The sequence below is a fragment of the Cydia pomonella genome, chromosome 1 (assembly GCF_033807575.1).
Source record: "Cydia pomonella isolate Wapato2018A chromosome 1, ilCydPomo1, whole genome shotgun sequence".
NCBI classification, from domain to species: domain Eukaryota; kingdom Metazoa; phylum Arthropoda; class Insecta; order Lepidoptera; family Tortricidae; genus Cydia; species Cydia pomonella.
Window position 1 is genome coordinate 10,425,028 of NC_084703.1, and position 22,842 is coordinate 10,447,869.

General features: G+C 35.6%; 1 protein-coding gene across 2 annotated transcripts in view; it reads left to right on the forward strand.

Annotated features, from left to right (window-relative positions):
• LOC133534230 (carboxyl-terminal PDZ ligand of neuronal nitric oxide synthase protein) overlaps positions 1–22,842 on the forward strand; it is a 201,798-nt gene that overhangs the window by 95,081 nt on the left and 83,875 nt on the right. The gene's annotated exons all lie outside the window — the stretch shown is intronic.

Genomic DNA, 22,842 nt, shown 5'->3' on the forward strand with positions numbered 1-22,842 from the left:
AACGTAAGTACTATCTCGTACGATCGATGTTCAAAATGACATTGATGTGTCACAGTTTTGAATGGTTTGGTTGCGTTAATGTAATGCCCGTATTATAAAAACACTATAATATATGCAACATTTAATTACTATTATAAAAAATAAAATAACAAAAAACATCTACTAAAAATGTTTTTTTTTTTTTTTTTTAATTATTTACTATGCCATTTAGTTTCTTTATACGTATTTACAGATATCCCGAAGTTAACGGAATTCAATAAAAACACGGTGTATAGTATTATGTAATACATAAATAAGCATGGGGTACAATAAATTAGGACGATTTGGAAATCTTATTTATTCCATAGTTCCGCTTATGACGTAGGACGGATTTCTGATTCTAAACAATGCAATTCGATTTGATTTCAAAGTTGGTGAATACAAAAAGATTCATGGATCAGTTTGATCAAAAGGCTACCTGTTAAACTAAAATTACGTCTCGAAGCATATATTCAATTAAAGGATGTGTGTATTTTGTTCGTACGTCGTTCGCACAAACAAGCTATTTTCAATACGTAATCGGTCAAAATTATAATCAGAGCTCCTTGTTCACCAGTTAACGAATATTAAGTGCAATAATATATTACTCTTCGAAGGCCGCAAATATTACTGATAGTCAGATATTTTTGTGAACTTTGTTGTATAACAATATGACAGGTACTGAGTTTTGATTTGGATTTAAACGGTATCAAAAACAATAGAACAATGAATAAAAGCAGATGAGATTGCGCATAAAAGCAATTAAATATGGACTCTGACCGGAGCCGCTGCTTTTTGCCCCGACCCGTTTGGTGTGAAATTCATTCAGGGTACTGATCTGTTCAACTTTGAATATGGTTGAAATTTATGATCATATATGAAATATACTGACAGTATTTTTTTCTATAGAAAAGGGGATACGTATATTTTTTTATGGAACAAATTTATGCGAGATGTGCTGTATGTATCGCCGTAAAGAATTAAATATTTATTCATATTTTCCTTACAATACTTAAATACTTGCAGATTATGTATTTAAAGGTATGCATTATTTCTAAATACCCGTATTGCTAGTAAAAGTAAATTCACTGTTACGTCACCACAAAATTACAAAAAAAAGTCGTAAATAATGTGCCATGTAGATATTTATGTACTTAATCCAATTCGGTAACTTGTAATAAAAACTGTAATTATAGTAAACCTAGCTAACTCCTGAAAACAGACATTTATTTTGCTATACTACCCTTATTATCGGATCCAGGCTTCTGGCAGCTGTTCACCCTTGGCGGTCACAGTGACAGATTAACTCCTCAAGATGGCATAATCATCTACATAGTTGTAATTTTAGCACTTACAGTAGGTATAATATCACCGCAAAAAGTTTCAATACGCGGTTTATGTATGGGTCATACACTATCATGAGTCATGAGTAATGACATTACTTTCAAGAAACGACATTACTAGTGAACCAAGTACCAAAAAATATCTATACACTACCTTAATATATGGGCAATAAGGACGTGTATACATATTTTTGGCACCTTGTTCGTATCGATATTATTAGACGTGACTGTACCTAATGAAGTTAGCTAAAATATCTTGCTTCAGTATTGGAGTTATGTCAATGTAATTAAATTGGAAATATCATTTTAGTTGACAGTGTTAATAATTAGAATGATGAAATTAAGAATGACAGAAATAATGATGGAAGGTATTAAAGTAGCTTGCTTTATTTGAAGTAATGACAACATAATGGCATTATATTGATAGTGAGTGGAGCAATATAAAAGGGACCGAACATTATATTCGTTATGCAGGCAAAGCGATTACGGCCCTGCCTACTTGAAAAACACGGATAACGCTCTTCATTGTATAAAATACAAACCGGTCAAGCGTGAACCTAGTGAATATTAAAAAGGGGCATAATTTAAAAAAAAAAAAAAAAAAAAAAAAAAAAAACTTTTCAAAGTATTTGAACATTTTAACACTTTATTCTAGAAGATAGATTTTTTCATAAATATCCAGGTGCATCAAATCAAAAATCAAAAATCAAACGTCCATCAGAATCTAACTTACGTCATCCATTTGCATGCACATATATGTATATACAAAGTTCATATCTTTTTCAAACCTACATTAATTCAGTCACCGAGTTAGTTGCATAGGTTAAAGTTGAATCCGCTGCAGACGTTTGGACGTCAAAAAAATTGTCATTTAAATTTACGGTGATTAGATTTAAAAACAATCGATTTATATCTCGCTTTTTGTAAAAATAATTAGGAGTTTAGACTTCTGAAAGTGGCTTACACATATTCCAAATTAAGTACCTAGTTTAAATTATAGGATAGGTACCTAAACTAAATTAAACACCCTAAGATCAACAGTTAATTCCTAAGAGCGATAAATACAATCCATAAATAGAAGTAGAAATCCTACACAGTTTGAAACTGCCAATTATCGAATAAGGTGCATATATTCGACGGGAGCGGCTTCCATTTTCACCTTCCGAAGTCCCCAAATGGCTGATTTATATTCAACTCGTGGCGTCAAAACAGACCGCGGAAGATAGGTTGCTATTGCTTATATAAATTGTTAAATTATTCATTGAGATTACCGATCGGCTTCCGTCATTTTATCACATACTTAATAAAAATACGCTACTCAATGTGCGGCTTGTCAAACCGTGATTCTTTATTTCGGGTTCTCTGTACCTGAAAAAAATGAAAAGTTATCGGTTAAATTGTGCCTCTAAAATAAATTTATTATGTTTTACCTTTACCTGATCCTTATCCAAAATTCCGACTTAACTATCCGTTAAAATGTAATCCTCCAATTCCGTTTTCCTGTTTTACTCGTTTGGCTGAATATGCTAGAAGATAGAAATAAAAATAACCTACTTATATTTCCCTCTTCAGATGTCGCTACTAGGTCTTGGGCAATCGCTACGAGCAAAATGCTTAAGTATAGCGTCATGTACCTAGCAGTGTCGGGCCAAAGTGTAGTTGCAACTACAAATTACAATACTAGTAAAAAGTAGTTGAGCCTTTGATTGACGATTACTAACTACATTTTGTAGTTAGTAATCGAATTAATAACTACATTTTGTAATTTTAATTTGTAATAAATTTGTTTATGCGATTACAAATTTATTTTTCTCAAAAAAATGTTTTCTATCATCTTTGTTTCCGAAATCAGGTTCAAAAATGAATGAGTTTTAGGTTAATCTTAATGTATCAAATTTGAATTTTCATATAAAAATGGCTGTTGGTTTTAAAAGATTTTGTACAAAGGGACTTACAAAACTTTTAAAAAATAATATCTGGGAAACCGAGCTTTGCTCGGAAAACATATAAAAACTCAGAAATGCCCGTTTTCCCTGAGATAAGATCTAGCTAGATCGATTTTTCGCCCCCGAAAACCTTCATATAGAAAATTTGATCGAAATCGTTAGAGCCGTTTCCGAGATCCCCGTAAAAAAAAAATATGTATAAATATACAAGAAGTGCTCGTTTAAAGGTATAAGATATGAACATTTTAGGGCAAAAATGAGTTTTTCTCAGGTGGTCAGTTTCATGAAGCGGCCCGACCCGAGCATTTTATTTTAAATTTATACGGCATGAGATTAAGTAAATGTATGAAAAAAAAAAATTATCCTCCTAAGGACCATTGGACTAATTAGTTCAATGCAATTTAAACGTTTTACAATTGGAACAGAGTTGCATTTCTTTTGTTTCATTTAATTTTAAAACAAAAGAAACTCAACCTTATTCCCTACACTATTGATTTCAAATTCAAATAGCAATTTTTTTGTATAGTGGGCCGCAGGTGGTTATTACTTTTGTGTACTGAGAGAGTAATAAAGTACTAAATTATCCCATCTTTGCCTATCAAGAAGTAATGAGTAATTTTGATTATATTAAGGTAATTTCGATTACAAATTACTAAGTAATCTCAATTGCAAGTAGTTGTAACTACATGTAATAGACTACAAATAGTTCAACTACGTGTAATCCAATTTGTAGTTAAAATTACACAAGTAATTGATTACGCCAAACACTGGTACCTACTTAGATATAAAATAACCCTAACACACTAGACTAAATGATTTTCCAGGTATCATGTTACAGTATAGCCACCTCTAATAGTACCCTTCATCATAGAACCTTGAACTTGGTCATGTAAGCGATGCGTTATGTCGGTCATCGACCGCCAACATGCATATTTATGAACGTTTCAATAAAAGCTAGTTTAAAAGTGCATGGGTATGCTGTATAGCTGCTTCCTAATACTCGGAAGTGCAATTAATCCCAAAAAAATATAACAAAAAAATCGTTAGGTTTTTTCATATGAAATTTACCTAATGCTCATATTGGATAATTTCTGGCGATCAAAAAATAATCTATTTTGTTAAATATTTGTAGGCAGTGCTGGCCGAACGTCAATTGCAATTTACCTTAACCATTACAAATTGAACCGTAAACCGTAACGGTCGGTTATAGTTTATGGTTCAATTTGTAATACTTAATGGTCAATTGTATTAACGTTTGGGTCAACACTGTTTTAGGTACATATTGAAAAATATCACATTAAAAGTCCAGTTGGACTGCAACCAAATCGTTAATTCTGTAAATGATTTTATTCTTAATATTTGTTAATAGTACCTATTAATGTAATTTAAAATTAATGTACTTTTTGCGCACCGTACCAACTTGGCTTTACCCCGCGCATATTGACTCCTTTGACGGTGTGTTAAAGGAGTCTGTTGAATTATTGCTGAATGTCTCCCTTAATTCAAATCAATGGGATCTGGCCTCACTTCCCGTTCGGACCGCTGGTCTGGGAGTTCGGCGCGCGCGGGATGTGAGCCTGCCGGCCTTCTTGGCATCGGCGGCTGGGGTTGGCAGCCTTGTCACTCAAATTTTATCTTCGAATGGTGACGAGGTAGCTATACCTTATGCTGCGAATGCTTGGACGTTATGGTCGGCTCTCAATCCGGGTATGCCCGTGCCAGACAGACTGGACTGCCAGCGCTCATGGGATGATATAGGGGTGAAGCGTACGTTCGATGACTTGATGGAGAATGCGACGGGAGTGGATAGGGCGAGGCTCAACGCCGTGTCGAGGCCAGAGTCTGGGGCTTGGCTTCAGGCGCTTCCTTCTCCGCATGTAGGTACCCTCCTTGATAATAACTCGATGCGGGTGGCCGTGGCTCTTTGCCTGGGCTGTGAGGTGTGTGAACCTCATTTATGCATTTGCGACTCTATGGTGGAGAGGGACGGCCATCACGCCTTAAGTTGTTGTCGGTGTGCAGGATGGTATCCACGCCACCACGCCTTAAATGATATCATCCGGACGGCGTTGGTCTCGGCCAATGTACTTTGTGTGCTGGAGCCGCCGGGTCTTAGTAGGTCTGATGGGAAGAGGCTAGACAGGTTGACCTTGGTCCCGTGGGAGAGGGGCAGATTTCTGCTGTGGGACGCTACGTGCGTTAATACTTTTGCTGCTTCTCATATTAACCGAACCGTGCGTTCGGCGGGGGCAGCAGCTGAGCTGGCGTCGGTTCGAAAGCGGGCGAAGTACGCGGCGCTGGCGAACTACATATTTGTCCCTCTTGCCGTAGAAACCACTGGCTGTTGGTGTGATGAGGCCAAGACATTTATTGGGGAAGTGGGCAGATGCATGCGGTCATGACCCTCGCTCCGGGTCGTTTTTGATGCAGAGGTTGTCCATCGCCGTTCAACGGGGCAACGCGGCGAGCGTGATGGGCTCCTTTGCGTCTGGAGGGGCGCGGGGCGAGTTGTGCGGATAGTTTTTGTGTGTTGGTTAGATTTAGGATTTAGTTCGGTTTAGGTTAAGATTTTTGTGTTTGTATAACTTTATATCTATAATAATTATATGATTATTTTTTTAGTTAAATAATTATAGTTTTGTATAAGTATATTTCAAATAAATTATTATTTAAAATAAACAAGTACTTTATAAAATATTTTTTAGGTGTTTCGACATAAATACGTATCTGCCGATGCCCAGCATATCTACAGGCACTACTCCTCTTAATGGCATGGTACTCTTGCCACTATTCAAATACACTAAACTCCCTTTACCTCACCCCCCACCTACTTATCGTCTTACATCACACGCCTGATGAAAGTTGGCAGGTCTACTTTCAGATAGGAAATAAAAAAGCTGCATTTCGTGAAAAGTATTTTTCTATAGTTTGATGGATGAGGACGGGTCCTTACAATTCACGATATCAATTTTCAGCGACTGTGGGAGTTGGGTTGGCATGTGTCGTGGGCGAATGTCGTGTCAAACATTTTAAATCGCAATCTCCATTTTGTTTTAAACAATTTCTTATGTAGGTACTCGTACAGCTTCGTGACTCTTGGGCATTAGACCGCTTATACATATATGTAGAAGTCGGCGGGAGAGTTATATTATCATTACTTGGCTAACAAAGAAATCAAAATGTTGTACAAGCTTACGTATGTTACAACTATTGTGTACATATTGTAACGTGAATTTATGACTTTGATCGTTATTTAACTATAAAGTTATATGTGTCGAACACGGGGCCCAGAATGAAGCAATAAGTATATTATGTTTTGGCAGCCTGCAATATGGAAATATTGGCCACCATATCAAGAAATTTGCCATATTTTATCCAGTAAACCGAGCAACCCTTATTTCTGGGACCCTAAATACAAAATAAGTATCAGTGAAAGGAGACATTGGTAGAACCTAGATTCTCCCTAAGTTGAATGGTAAGATGGCAGCCGTTTTTTGGTAAAAAATGGTGCTGTGTTAGGTTCTTGGAATTACGGTGCCCGACCAAATCCTAGGGACTTCATTAGCGAGCCGTACTGTAAGCAAAAAAAGATTATGAAGAAAATATTCACTTTAAAAATTCTATGGTTCGGTGTGTTAGGAATAGCAAAATTGTAGGTAGTTACAGTTAACTAATGACGTCCATAATGGTTCATATTGGCGCGATGTGTGTGAAGACAGGCAGTGATTAATTACTGCTGTTGTTTGCGGTGGTTCAGTTTCATACCTACGTACCTAGATAAATAAAGTCGAACGTTTTAAACTGTTTCTTGATCTTGACAATCGATATCTGATTCCAAGATAATACTTTATAAAGTGAACATTCTATTTGATAAAAAAAATCAGAGTAAAATCAAAATCTGACATTGTTGGACCTTTTTTTTAAGTTTTATAAGTTGACCGTATTTTATTTATACATATTTTTAATGCATCACTAATAAACTTTATTATTATATATAATGTTTCGCTCGATAACTCGTTAAGAAGAATCTTTAGCGACATCCCACTTGTTAATATACCTAATCATAAGTTCAGTTGACGCGTATAGTTTAATTTCCGCCGAGTAGAGGTGTACGTGTCGTGAATAATGGAGATCCTACCATGCGGAGTTAAGTGATTATATTACGTGTTGCCGTAAACCTTTACACGACTTGACTTGTAACGCTTGGCTACATCTTAATTTGGCACGTAAAAATGATGATGCTTCCAATTGGCACTACTTTTTCCTATAAGTATTACATTTTATACGGAATATTCCGACTACTGGGCAAAGGCTACCCCTCTCTTTTTCCACTCGTATGTTTTCCATTGTATAGTGATATATATGGCCAGCCCCTGAAAAAGGAGTCCGAGTTATCCCGCCTTCGTTGACGAGGTCTGCTGGCTCCTCGGTTAGACTCGTGGGGCTCCCACTCCGTGGTTTTCTTGGCCCACAAGTCGTCCGGCAATCGACATACATGACAGTGCAGCCCATACGTACGTACAGTGCCATTTCAACTTAGCCGCTTTTCGAGCTACGTCTCTTATTTGAGTCTTAGAGCTCAGGGCGGTGGTTAGACTTGTTCCCTTAATTTTATACCTAATATGCTGCGCTCCATAGCTCTCTGGCAAACCCCGAGTTTGGACTTCTGAGCTTCCATCAATGACCATGTCTGAGCACCGTAAGGAGAACTGAAAGTAGGCACGCACATATCTATGAGCCTATACGTTTGAGTGACAGAGGTAGGTCTCCCTTCATCAGGTGTTTCATTGACATGAAAACCGTGTCAATATGAATTCCAATACGGATACTTGAGGAAAAATTTTTTTTTATATAGTTAAAATGTTACGTTGTTAGATTTAAATTACGTATTAACGCCGTATTTTTCGTGTATTTAATCACTCAAACAGTATTTCTTTGAGATCGCGCAAGTGCGCCAATTTATGCTAATATTTAAATGTAAATACACTTTATACCTAAGTTTTGCTGACACGAAATTTATTCAGATGTAACATTAAATATTTTACTTGACATAAAAGAGGTAATGAATACAGACTTAGATAATGAGAGGTATTTAAATATTATATTTAACGTTTCATCCATCTTATCGTTAGGTAGGTATTTAACAGTTTACACGTGTTGCTATGAGTAATGTATTTTCGGTGTATATTCATAGTAAACTACTTTTCACGATTGTAGTTCTTAAACTATTTTAATGTAGGTAGGGGGCCAATAGTTAGAGATAGGCCGGTATTGATATAAGTATCTGTGATTCCAAATAATCCACGCCACAGTATAGAATGACTTAGAATGTTTAGTACGAATCTCGCATCAGCTGCGGTATCATGGTCGCATTTTTATCACTTGTCATGTCATGCGTCACTTTCGCACTAACTTACTAGCTAGGCACGATAAAAAACCGACCATATTAACCCTGCTAGTCTTATAAATCAACATATACGTTTTATTTATTTTGAAGTTATTTTTACTATTACAATGCCCGGACCAACAGGTTTCCACTTCGCTACATAGATAAACACTCGAGATATAATAGCATCGGGTCACCTTACAACGAAATGACCCAACCTTTGCGACACTTTAGGTAACCTTGGCGGGGTAAATGTAGTCAGTCACTATCTAATATTTACACACAATGTTTACCATCACGCTTGCGAAGAAAAAAACTATATTCTTAAATACGGTGACATATCAAACTTTCGTCCACCATTTTGTAATTTCTTGACAGGTGAGGCATCGAAGGCCTCCACGCACATTCGGCATTCAGTCACGATTGAAAATTATGTAAAACTATTTTTAACAGCTGTTAAATTAATCAAATTAAATAATTTTAAACATAAACAGAAATATTAAACTATAAACGTCAGTATTTTAAAAGTAATACTAGTTTTTGCTACTTGGTTGGTATGATTTAGTGACATAATAAAAAAAAGGTATAACTCCCTACCGAGATATTTTTTTCACAATCCATAACTCGCACGGGAACAATATAGGCATTTGTCCTTCAGTACACCTGCATATAATAAGATCTTTTTCGAGCAAGTGTGATGATAATTACTTAATATCAGTGAATAGGTAGTATTTGCTATGTCTACCCCAAACGCTTTCATAACACTTTTCGTCGTTAAAAGTCAGAAATAAAATAAATTCGCGCTAGACCCGCTCAAAATAATGATCAATAAATATGTGTACAAATCGCGAAAGATTTAAATGTTTTATCCTAAAGTCTACAATGTAAACTGCTTATGAGAACCACCCACTTGCAACGCAATCAATTTGAAACATGGCACGAGCTGTTTATAATGAATTAAATTCGCATTGGTTTGAACGAATGTGATTGATAATTCGGCCGTAGTATACACTAACACTATAAATATAACGAGGGCACTAAAGGCAAAAGAGGTTGAAGGAGGTAAAATGTAATAAATCAAGAAAATTATCGTTAGAGTAGGTAAGTATGAATGAGGTTAACTTTTACAGAAACATTTACTACATTTTGTCTTCGTGCTCCACAGGACTCTCTGGAGAACTCATACTTTATTTACATTAAGAATACGACACGTCATTGAAAAAAATCATTTTGATACTCAAAAATAATAAAAATGGGTTATTAGCTGCTCAATCCTGCCCAATCGTCCTGGTTTGTTTGTAACATCATCAATTCATCAGTATATTTCTCATATTTTTAATTTACTGTAACTGTAGCAAGAACAAAGCTGCTGTGTTGTAATAGACTTCATAAATATAAGTAGGAATGAAAAGTTAGAATTTTTGCAGTAGAATACTATGTAATTACTTTAATACAGTCGTAAATTTTGGCTATACCACCCGGAACCGGACTAAATTACCCAAACGACACCAAGCCGACATTGTGGTAACTCTAACATGGTGTTCAGGCTTTCAACACTGCCGACCCTTAAGCCCCCATGGGCCGTTTAAAATGTAATAATACACCACGTTGTCTCATGAACTCTGTAATTTTCACGACCTCAGTGCTCTTAGTATCACAGTTTAATTAAGCGGCTCGAAAAGCTGACGCCGGCGACGCGACACAAATTATTTGAGGTGTGACATCTTACGAACTCCAAGGAGACATGTCTTTGCGATATTTCGGTAATTAATTTGTTTTGTGTCGGTAAAATTACATCATAATACATTTTAGCGGAGATGAAAATGTGGACAATTTTATTAGGACGGCATTTTTTGAAGTAAAATAAGTTGTAGACAGAGACAAGATAAATAGTTTTAATGCAAAATGTATTTTTTAGTGCAGGTTACAGGTGAATAGTTAAATCTCAGGAGGGACGGAGCATCAACAGGTCGTCTCCAGACTGCACAGTGAATGAATGTTCTATTTACCTACGTTTCTATGTAGAATAGAAATAGAACGGCTTTCATAAATTTATTCCTTTTGCTTTGTGCCGTAAAGGGTAATGGAGGCATTGTGAGGTTTACGTTATATTATGTACTTGAAGTCAAAAGATAAAGCGAAACATTTAGCAATTAAGCATATGTCGAAAAACAAATGACAACTAAATATGTATAAATACGTTTAAGGGGCTGTCAACGCCCAATTCGTTGAAATTAATGTTACTTAAGCGGTTTTTTAAAGAAAGCTATTAGTTTTAGTAAAGCAAAAAAAAATGATAATATTAAATATATTTAGAAAAACCGTGGCCGTAGTCGATAACTGATTGGACGAAATCGGCTCGATAGAAAATAATTGCAAAGATTGATCTTGAAGTCACCGTTAAACGGTTCTATGTCTTTATTTTTTTGACTTATGGATCTGCAATAAATATCACAATTTCAGAACATTTGTACCTAAACCGCTAACGGTAATATTCTATACCTAGACATTTTTCTAGCACGGACAAGGCAACGCAAGAGACTTCCTTCCGATATTTAGTTTATCGATATATTGTATTATCGATATCTTATAACTGTCATAATAATGTCTTAAACAAATGTGGCATGTTTGGAAATAAATGAACAAGAATTACGAAACTATCAATTTATTAATAATTTACCTACATACTTTATATTTAAAAGAAAATCCATGACACACAAATATACTGAGATTGCCCTCCAAATGGCTATCGCACAATAAAACCACCATACAGGTTTTTTACACGATTCTCGAAGTAATCTATCCATTTTTTTTACATATTATCGGACGTCAAACTGCTTTGAGTCTTTGAAAAAATCCACATTTATTGATTAAAAGATTTTTCAACTTCCACTGATGTAATGAGAGTATACCGGATGCCATACGAATAAATAAATAAATAAGCGGGAATATGGAAAATGATTAAGGTTGAAGGGTTATACTTATCGATAATAGGATTGTCGATGTTTTTATTTTGTCAAGCACTAACAACATGACGTTCGCGCTAGAAAAATCTCTAGGTATAAATATTACACAAATAATCCACATTTTTCATTTCAATAGTTTTTTTTATGAATTCCCAGGCAAAGTAACAGTGATAACGTCTCATTTACTCCGATATAAATAGACAGTGTGCGCGCTTTTGGTATTGACAGTCTCTTGCGCGTTAATAAAGCAAATTTATATTTTAAGCTTGTGTGCATATACAAGGTGCCCGTGAGCATTGCGAGACATTTTAACTAAGCATTCCTGGTAATATTTAGAAACTAAAATGTCATATAAAATTTTCTGTATTAGGCCTAGTTTCAGAGATAATTAAATGTTTTTCGAAATAATTCTTTCGCTATAAGTCGGTACAAAACACATTTTTGACTGCGGTATTGCCACTTTGAGGTCTAGTCTGGACATACCTATTGATGGACATCGAAAAATTAAAAACATGTATCCGAGAGGCTACCCCCAAATAAAAAAAAAACTTTTTAGTTAATTTTAGATTATGTGTTTATCAATAAAAATTACGTTTTATGTGAAATGTTCAAAAAAAGGGGATTTTTTTTTTGCGAATTTCACAAAAAGCTACAGAAGCAAAAAATATAACACTTTTTGCTTCTGTTGCCATCAGGAATGCACCGTTAAAATCTCTCGCAATGCTCAATGGGCACCTTGTATTGTTATAATTTTTAACGTGCGTTTTAGACCTATGTTCGTGACTTCTTACTATCGAACGGAAGTCAAAACATCAGAAATTCAGAATCTAAGAAGTCACTAGAAAAAACCCTCAAGATGACTAATTAAATTGTATTAAGAACCGTTTGTGATCTAGAAAAGCGGTACGATTTTTTAAAAATTATTTTCTTTGAATCTACTACTAATTATATATTTGTATAGAAATATTTCATTTTAGTTGCATTATTTAACTTACCTGCAGCAACAGAAGTATACCTTATTTTGGCGGTAGTTCCTTTAGACAAACATTTAGAATAAAAAAAGTATGCCGAAATAAAGCTGCAATCTCTTCTGACCCTTATTTAGATTTTTTTTTTTTATATTTATTACATACACACAACCATCGTTACAGGATATCCTAATTCGACAGTATGGAATTTGACACAAAATAAAATAATTACATAGGTATACGGTATTGGTATTTTAAATATTCTTGTTGATTTTGTGCTATTTATTGGCTCTCATGAGTTATTATTATTATTTTTCCTTTATTTCATTTTCTTTCGTTAGGTTTTTTACAATATGTATATAAAAGTAAAATATAAAAACACTTACGAAACAATACAAAAGATATAAACACATTATAAAAAATATTATTATTGTATGTCTTTCCCATCACGGAACAATGGTGCTCCGGACCTTTGGGAGGCGTGCGCGGAGCCGAAGCCAACACGTAGAGGCCCTTTTGACACTTTAATGAAATGTAAGGAGTACACCTAGCGGATGCTGCCCTTGCCCGTGTCATGGGACGCACGCAGAGGCAGCACCCGCCAGGGTGTAAGGACTATTTGAGGGTTGATGGAATCTAAAATGAACTGGGCTATTGGGTGAAAGCGATGGACTAAATACTGGGCTATGGGATAAAAAACCGGACGCCTGCCTAATAAAAGGGTATTCAATTTTATTTCCGGCAGACGGTGACTCGCCCCCACAAGATGGGCCCCCACAAAAAGCGACATCTAGGATGGCTCAAGGGCAACACCGGTGTGAGGGCTCAGGGGTGTTGAGAGGTGTACGCCGCTTTCTACCCAGTGGCTGCGAGCAGCCACTGTGCCAACTCGCGTCTTATGCAATTTTTCACTTCCACCCCTGGAGCTTATAGCTCTAACGACTCCACTTTGGCCGGCCGGCTAAGGCAAGCCAGAGGCAGAGAATCCTGTCCCACCCACCCTCCTTGCGGCTAACAGAACTCCCCAGGAGCACTCGGGTACGTGAGGTCGCTACTCCCCAACAGCTCGCCACAAGCTGCCCTGCGTTGACTGATTGCACTGGTAAAACCAGCGGGCGATGGGGTCGTCACATATTATTATTATTATTTTAAACATTATTGCACAAATACAAGTATAATGTACAATAGGCGGACTTAATGCCTTGAGGCTTGAGTTATGTTTGCATTATGGGCCTTTCAGGACCTTACTGGTACCCTGTGATTCGCTAATACACGTAGCTGTTTTGGATCCTCGACATCGATTCTATACTAGGGCAGGGAAAATATTTTAGTGATTTCAGTAGAAGGTAACTGCCACAGTATTCAAGAGCCACGCCTTAATGTAGTCTGAATAATATATAGTATATGAAACATCCCATTTTTGAGATTTATCAAAAATGTTAGACCCGGGAACATGAGCTGTAGCTTTCAAGTGCTGTTTACAAAAACATACTTAGATTAATGGAGGCATTTCTTTCGCTTCATAGTTTGTTTGCCCGGGGAGTGGGTGAGGAATCATGTTTGCACACAATGCGTAGCGAGCGACGCGTGAACATGCCAGTTCGCGTTTCTTAAGGCGGGATTCCACCAGTGTGCGACACTGAGCGGCACAAGCATTTTTGTAAGTACTTGCATGCTTGTGCCGCAACGTACCATATACTGGAGGAATCCCGCCTTTTCAGTGAATACGAATACCTCTCTCACCATTTTCATGGTGAATTACGATAATTTACCCTAGCTAATGATACGCTGAATGTTCTATACCTACTCAAAACGCTTAGTTCCAAAAGGAGAACAAATTACAGACAAAAATTAATACAGGTCAACTCCATAAAGTTAGTTTTCTAAACTCTCTTTTTTCATCTTAGAAACAATGTTCAACAAATTTTAGAAGTTTCTTCCTTTTTATGAATTCTATTTGCTTAAAAAAGTAAAGAAATTGCAAAATCCTCACGGGCGCTAAAATTTTTGAACAAATTCTCGTAAAGCCCAGGGCAGTTATTTAAATGCTTATGAGAACTCTGAGCAATTACATTTTTCTAACTTTATAATTATATTGATAATGTTTTACGGAAAAAAGTTTTCGGGTCCAAAGAAACAGGATATGTCAGCTATAAATTAATTAACTATCTCTACTTCAAAAAGTAACATTTTAAATAAATGTTATAATACTTATTGTACTTAAGAGGTGAATGCATGTAGATATGGTAAACTTTTTCGAAGGCATTAATTTATAATGTGATACAGAGTAACGCAATTAAAAAAATTTTAGAACTCATTTTACTCCCATTAGGATAGTAAAACACAAAAAGTGTAACCTACATAAATATCTTTAAATAAAATGAACCACATTTAGAAAAATACTAAAATCATAATTAAATGTTTTTGAATCACTCAATGGACCTTATACGAAATGTAAATAGAAAGGGGTTCAATTGACCGTTATGAGCAACTTCATTTGTCCTCATCAAGGAAAGCGTCACTAGTACATATAGTAAGTACAGTGAGCATCTAATTTAACAGATAGTGATGTGATGTCTGAAGAAGCCAAATAAAACGCAATAATAAGAATACCACAGCATTAGATGCTGTACAAGTTTTGTTTAATTTGGACTAGGTCTGATCAGGGTCTGATTAATTAAATTTTCTCTCTAGTATTTTCAAATTATTTGTTGTTTCGTTAAAACAAATTCATGGTAATGTAACATTGTGCCTATCCTTTATAATATATGTTTAGCCCCCGACGCAAAAAGAGGAGTGTTATTTGTTTGACGCCAACGCCTGTCTATCTGTTTATGGCATCGTAGCTCTCCAACGTCGGTTCTTGTCTATGTTTATAGAAATCAATCCAGCAGTTTGAATATCAGTATTAGCTTTTTTCCATATCATAAGGGTTTTTAATTTTTTTAATTAAAATTATACTCTGAGCGGTGTAATTCAATCGATTGTTTGGCTTCGTTAGCTCGCAGAGTCACAAGCGAATGATAGACTGACCATTTTAACTGGATTGTCAATTTCGTTGGTGCGGATACACGCCCTTGACCTGAAGTTAGGTTTGTCACTGTATCGTTATACCTACCACAGAGACCTTTGCGCAATTGGATATCACAACCAAATGAAATACCTGGGCATTCAGCTACGCTTCTAGTCATTTCATTTTGTCAAATAAGTAACGCTTCTACTTATGTGTCAAGACCACTTCAAGACAGTGTGATTTGTGAAGTTACATTTTCTCATATTTCTTTACCCCTTACGTTTATCCTAGCCTAATAAAAACTTACGGTCGTAGGTGTATACAAATGTATGTATTTGTATAAATGAAAATAATAGAAAAAGGTTCGTACTGAATCATTACATAAATCATTACACAATAAAGTCGAAATATCGGGAGCTCATAAACAATGAAAATGGTAACCACGGTTTATATCCCAGTCGATTTAAGTCTACATTTTCTGTACTTCGACGGAAGTAAGTGTCGAACGAAGTTTCTTCTTCTTTTCATCCTGTTACCCCCTGCTGGGGTGTAGGGCTCGAACCATTTTCTTCCACTGACTCCGGTCCTGGGCGGCTTGGAACGAAGTTTAAAATAAGTAAAGTAAAAGTAGCTGTTTAAATTTTCAAAGTTGCAGGGCGACATTGTGTTACTATCTGTACCCCTAGTGTAAATTTATTCGATAGCGTAACGTGACGTACGCGTTTGCGTAAAGTTTCATTTTGTATGGGATTTTGAGTTTCCAAAACGTTCCGCTTGGCGCGCTGTTTCTAAATTCCATACTAAATGAGACTTAACGCAAACGCGTACGTTACGTTACGAAATCGAATAAATTTACACTAGGGGCTCTGTTCAAAGAAATAACGTCAATAATATTAATAAGTTTCAATAAATTTAAGCTGTAATATATTCATTAAAGCTTTAATCACGCTTCTCAAGCTTATTGTTGCACTCAGACGACGCAACGGATCCACGCTGTTAACGTCGTCACCCGAATACAATGTTTAACTTGTACCTATTTTGTTTTCATGTATACCTATAGGTATTGATTCTTTGTATTATAATTTATTTTGTAGTTTTACAGTGCCTTGGTTTTACTGTAAAATGAACAAAACAACTAAATTAAAAATATGAGAATTTGACAATGCAAAGCAAATCAAGGCAAATTAAATAAGGTTTTTATTTCCCTTATTTACAAAATACTTCAAACTTTAAAAAAAAATCAGATACACATGTATTTGCAAACATACAGCTACTTGAATAGGTAGTTAATCAATTATTTAATCATTCGTGTGTAATTTTCGCTTATTTCGGTGAACGACAGTCTTAAAGGATAAAAAATAAAGATTTCGTCTGATGTGCCAACAAAGAAATCCACCGAGATAAGTAAGTCGTGTCAAAACCAAAACTACGCCAGCAGTAAGGTCGGTCACGGTTATTTCACTTTATCTACACTTACATACTCGTACTTGTTAAAAAGTGACACGATGATAGAAGAGACCTGGAGTAAAAAAAATGATGTCAATTTTTTTGATAAGCATAATGTAAAATTTTGTTCATGTGAGCACAGTCACGACAAAAAGCCTCACGTTATTAGTTCAAGAATGTTAGGCCGGTAATAAACAGGCGTTATCCCGAGTAAAGTGTTATTCACTGCGAACATTTTTGCAGCATCAGCTCCCTTGGCCCGAAAGACCCCGACAAATGAAGACGAACGAGCCCCGAGTTAGCGTAAGGCCCGGCTAATTATATAAACGACATTTTGTTCTGTCTAAAAGTTACCAGTTAATGTAACCATAACAACCAGAGTAGTCATTACTGCATCTGCATGTGATATTACAATAAATATTATTAGTAATTATGTTTATTTATTGCGCAAGGCTTGTAAAATTAATAGGTACTTTAATATATAAAAAATACTAATTAAAGAATACATTAGTATAATGAATATTTTTTACTTGCCTTTTTTTATTAATCGTAATAATAAAACTAACTAACTTATCTTTAACCTGCCCTAGCTAGTTTCGGCATTTGTTTATCGGCGTTTGGTCTCTACGTTTCATCACAAAATGTTAAATTATTGGTGATGTATAATTAAGCAGCAATGAAAAGAATTACTTACTGATAGTATCATTTACAGTATGACCACATCAATTCATTGAGCACCAAGAATTAGTTGTCGCGGAAACAACAAACAATAAGTATCTCAATCGTTACCAGTTTCTTGTATTGAAAAATCGTTATAAACAGCGAAAATTATGTAAAACATACATTTTAGCTTATGATCCATTACATTATTATAAAATAAATGATCTGAATGGACGCTTCGGAGACCAAAAACGATTTCAAGTCCGTTAAACATGTTTAGGTCATGTTCCAGAACATCAAATATGTTAGAAACATGTTGCCCTGATTTATTTAAAATGTGTTTTATAAAATGGAATTTAGTAAGGCAAGGCGGGGTAAGACTATCACCGCGGCAAGACAAACACGTGTATGGAATCCTGATACTGTTTGTCTTGCCCTGAGCAAAATAAAGTATGTTCGTCTTACCCCACCTTACCTCATATTTTTCTACTATAATGACTTGAGTTTTTATTCTACAAATTGTCTCGTAAGAAGGAAACGATATATGTAACAACCGGTTCGAATACAATTCCGTACCTACTTTTAACAACTTCCGCAGTTCCTTTTTATTACCGAAGAAGGTAAAATGGAGTATACACACGTTGCTTCTCGTCTCATAATATTATGATCGTTCATATTAAAGGTTATGAGTATAATATCATTTCTCACAGGCTTGTAAGGCGAGTGTCGGTCGCGATAAGAGTGTTCGGAGCCATGGATTTTCGTCATCAGTCGTGCTTGTGCTCGATACCTTATTGGGTTACATATCAAATATTGATAGAGGATTAAGTTCAGTTAAATGACAAAAATGGTTAAATTTAAGCAGCTTATTTATCTAGCATACCTAGGTAAAGTATCTAGGATACAAGTTCTGTAACAGTTGTCATCTCAGTAAGGACCGAATCAAAAATAAGTAAAAAACTTGAGCATCCAATAAAAACATACTCTGATGGCAAGAGAACTTTGTATGGAGAAAAAGGCACGAAATTTAAAATTTCTACGGGAGATCGATCCTTTGCGCCTACATTTTTCAATTTTGGCGCCTTTTTCTACTGGCAAGGCTGGCTTGTCCCAGTTGCCAGAGTATAGGTATCAAAGAAAGAAAAGAAAAGCTTTTTTTAGGTAAATTATAAACATTTTTAGCATATCGAGTAGCGTATTCACAGCATTCACAGAACCCTTATAAGCAGCTACAGAAAATGAAAAAAATGTAATGCATAAGACATGGTTATTATTTTTCTTTCTCGAGACTAAGACATTAGTCTTTGCAAAAAATCGGATAGTGATGATTAGACATCGGAATTTTGGAGTCGAAATTAAATGACAAATGGGAAGTTCCTTTCCTATATCGACACAATCAAGTAGTTAGTTATCGATGCTTTTCTCACATACTAATGATTGGTCCCAGCTTTGTTTGGAAGTGTTATTTTGTAAACAAGATTAAGTAGGTTACACAAAGCATACGTTGTGTTATATACCACATACAAAATCTTTTAAAATAATGAAGATTTTTTTTTATACTAGTGGAAGTTTGTTTCGAGAAAAAGAACATTTATAATACACACAGTGTTAATATAGTTATTTAGGGTACAAGTGCGGAACGTTTTACAGTACATAGTACATATATTATAGGTATGGCCCTTTAAACATTCGACATAAGCACGGTAAGCGCTCATTACCGCACTAGTGAGTAGGTACTTACTGTAATAGTATATTGTGATACAAGTGTGCTACGTTGATCGTCACACACTACTTAGGCGATATGGTGCTGCTGATGTGTGTTATGAGCAATGCACACGCGTTTCATACGACGTTTTTCAACACACTTGCAAGGAAAAAAAAGAAACTTTCATATTAATCAAATCTCAATTGTTAAAACAGTTTGGAAAAGTCTAATAGTACATTACGATACAAGTGCGAGAAATAGGAAATTCGAAATGAGTGGCGATAAATTAAAACACGACCGAAGGGAGTGTTTTAAATCGACACGAGTTGCGAATTACCTATTCACACATGTATCGTACAACGTGTTACAGTACATATGGCCCCTTAAATGTTCGACACAGTAACGTAATATGCTAATTTTTGCACTAGTGCGGTAAAGTAGCACCATATGTACTGTAAAATATGTTATACTGCCTGCTGGCGCCTCGACCCAGCCGATGTATATCCATAATCCATACATATTATTAGCGATTCATGACAAATCTTAACTCGATCGGATTACGAACAGTACCGCACAAGTGGGATAATATTATAAAAATCCTAAAAAGCACACGTGTGTAATATCTAGGCTTCTGAGACTAAAAACAGTTCAATAAGTTCTATGTTACGAGCAAGTGTGTTGAAAAATTACTTTTCCATCTTTCCGATTGCAAGCGTTGCCAAGGAACCGTCAGCTTGCTCCAATATAAGAGAAGGTTCGATAAGTATTATGTCTTTTATCTATATACCTAGTAATGTACTTATTCCGAAATAAAAGCACGCGAAACATAAACTCAAAGGGTTTCCACTACGCCAATCAATCAATCGTGCTAAACTGACTTCATAAAACCTTCACCAAATTTTGTCAAAGAGCATAAAGTATATAATACGATCCGCTGGCTATGGTTTCGGCTTATTTACTTTGAGCCACCCTTTATTTATGACATGGCCAACGTTCCGAGAGGATCATTTGCCATGTCGGTGGCAAATAAGAATACGGCCCTCCTGATGGTCAGAGGTCACCATAGCCTATGCTACGGTGACCCCATACGGTGACGGCCATAGTGACCCGTGCAACCTTAGGGGTGTACGATGGCTACTTTCTAATTCTCACTGAGGGCAAGCGAGATTGATGTGCATTGTGCGTGCTCGAGACCGCGGATATGATGATTTTTGAATTTTAATTTGTTGTAAGTTTAAAAAAGTAATAGCCGAGTTCCTTCAAAAATAAAATTGCACATTTTTAGGGGGGAAGAACACTGAAAGAAATGTTTGCATAACTGTAACAAAAATTTTGGTTACTGTTTACACAAAAATTGGGACTTGCGAACTATGTGTTATATGTTACAAAACCGTGTTTGGCTATCAGTGTTCAGGTACTGGGTATACACTACAAAATAAGTTTGTAAATTTATGCAAAGTTTATTTTCTTATAACCGTAGTTTAGTTATTTAGTAAAGTTACAAAACCAGTTCGGCTATCTATTTTTTTCAGTGAAGTTGTATGTAAAATTTGAGCTCCAGCCCACCTACCTGTACCTGCCTACGGCCATATGTGGGCCACATAACCTTCAAGTTACAAAATTATAAATTTAGACCAGCATTGTCAATGTACACAGTCAAGTAAAATACCCATTCTGTATACTTGTATTTGTCGACCTGTCACATTCAAGGAGAGCAATCTTCACGAACTCGAATCGACATTACATTATAGGACCCCATTTCCTTTCGGCGGAAATCGTCTGAAATTGCTCACGGTATGCAGTCTCAGGAGAAAATCTATTTTCTTTCAACAGTTTCCACATACCTCCATGTCTCGTAATCATGATCACCTTTCATCTTCGTTTTACACGTTCAATCATATTTAGTCGTCTAAGCTGAATATCCTCATTTGATAGGTTTGAAGTAGCGCCTGCAAGTTGTTTGATAGCAATAACATCGTTAAGGAAGGTTTTGTGATATATTTAGCTCGTAAAGGACTCGGGCATTGGTGAGAAGTAACCATAGATTTGTTGTTTATTGAGGTAGAATACATTCTACTAGTTATTTTTATCGCACGTATTTCATAAGTAACCGTTTGGGATCAGTAATCATTTATGTATTAGATTGGAGATTTAGTGGTTATTAAACGTGATGTTGTAAACTGTTGCTAGATACTTCATTCGCGTACAAATCGTTAACCTGCCCGTATACTCTTAGAGACAAAATGTCCTTTTCCAGGATAATAACTGTCCTCCTTATTCATAAAACTTTATTTACATGCCTCATTTTGTTAATTATTTATTTTAGACTTTTCTAGCCAAAATGACAGATTAAAATACATTTGAGGATCGTAGCGCGTTTATGGCACGTATATGTGTGCCAAATTTAAATGAAATCCGTCACATAATAACAGTTTTCCTAAAAAGATATATATGTGTAAACAACTAAACCAGTCCTCTTTGTGATTTAAGTCATTTAAACAAGGCTGAAATAACGAGACCACTGACGAGCGGCCGGGTCGAAGCGAGCGCGAACCGCTGAATTGGCCCCATGGGAACCTGTTAGAGACCGCTGACATCGGCGCTGGAAAATTGCCGTTACAATACGATCATAACTTGATTTATAGCTAGTCTTTGAAATTAGGAATACGCTTGATGACAATTTTTTATTAAAAGTATCAGTCAATCAAGTTTTATTCTTAGGTTCAAATGTCTATCTATATGGGACTTATTGTATTAAAGTAATACAACAGTCAGAAGCCATAGGTCAAAGTCCGACAGTCGTACTTCACTCGCGAAACGCTCCTAACAAAACGATTAGTGAACGTGACGTCACGGTCCATCTGAAAAGCCATTTTAGTATAAAGAACAAGAAAATTGCAATTTTGTCGGTGAAATTATTGCGTTTATGTATTTAGATGATGTACAATTTTTTTTTTAAATAGAATGCAAGCAATAGAATGGTATCATTATTTTTTATCTTTTAGAAAGTTAAAAAACTCACATTTTGATAATTTCAAGTCCTGATTTTTTTATCATTTTCATACCTTTTTTATTTTAATATCCACAATTCCACATTATTATGATGAATTGCTCATATGCTATTTTACTAGATTTTCTTATAAAATTCAACATGTGTTATCATAGCCTTATTGTAGGCATCAACATCTTGTAGCTGCTTGGAATGCAAACTATCCACACTTTGTCTTGATTATTCACTTTTACGCTAGGGTCATTACTTTTCCTACACACAACACTAACGTCATCTGATGATTTGTGACCCTCCTTAACCCGAAGCCTGACTGCGGTAAAAATTTACTAGTAAATATAATGGAATTCCATCCGTACTCAAATAGCTATCAAATAAAATATA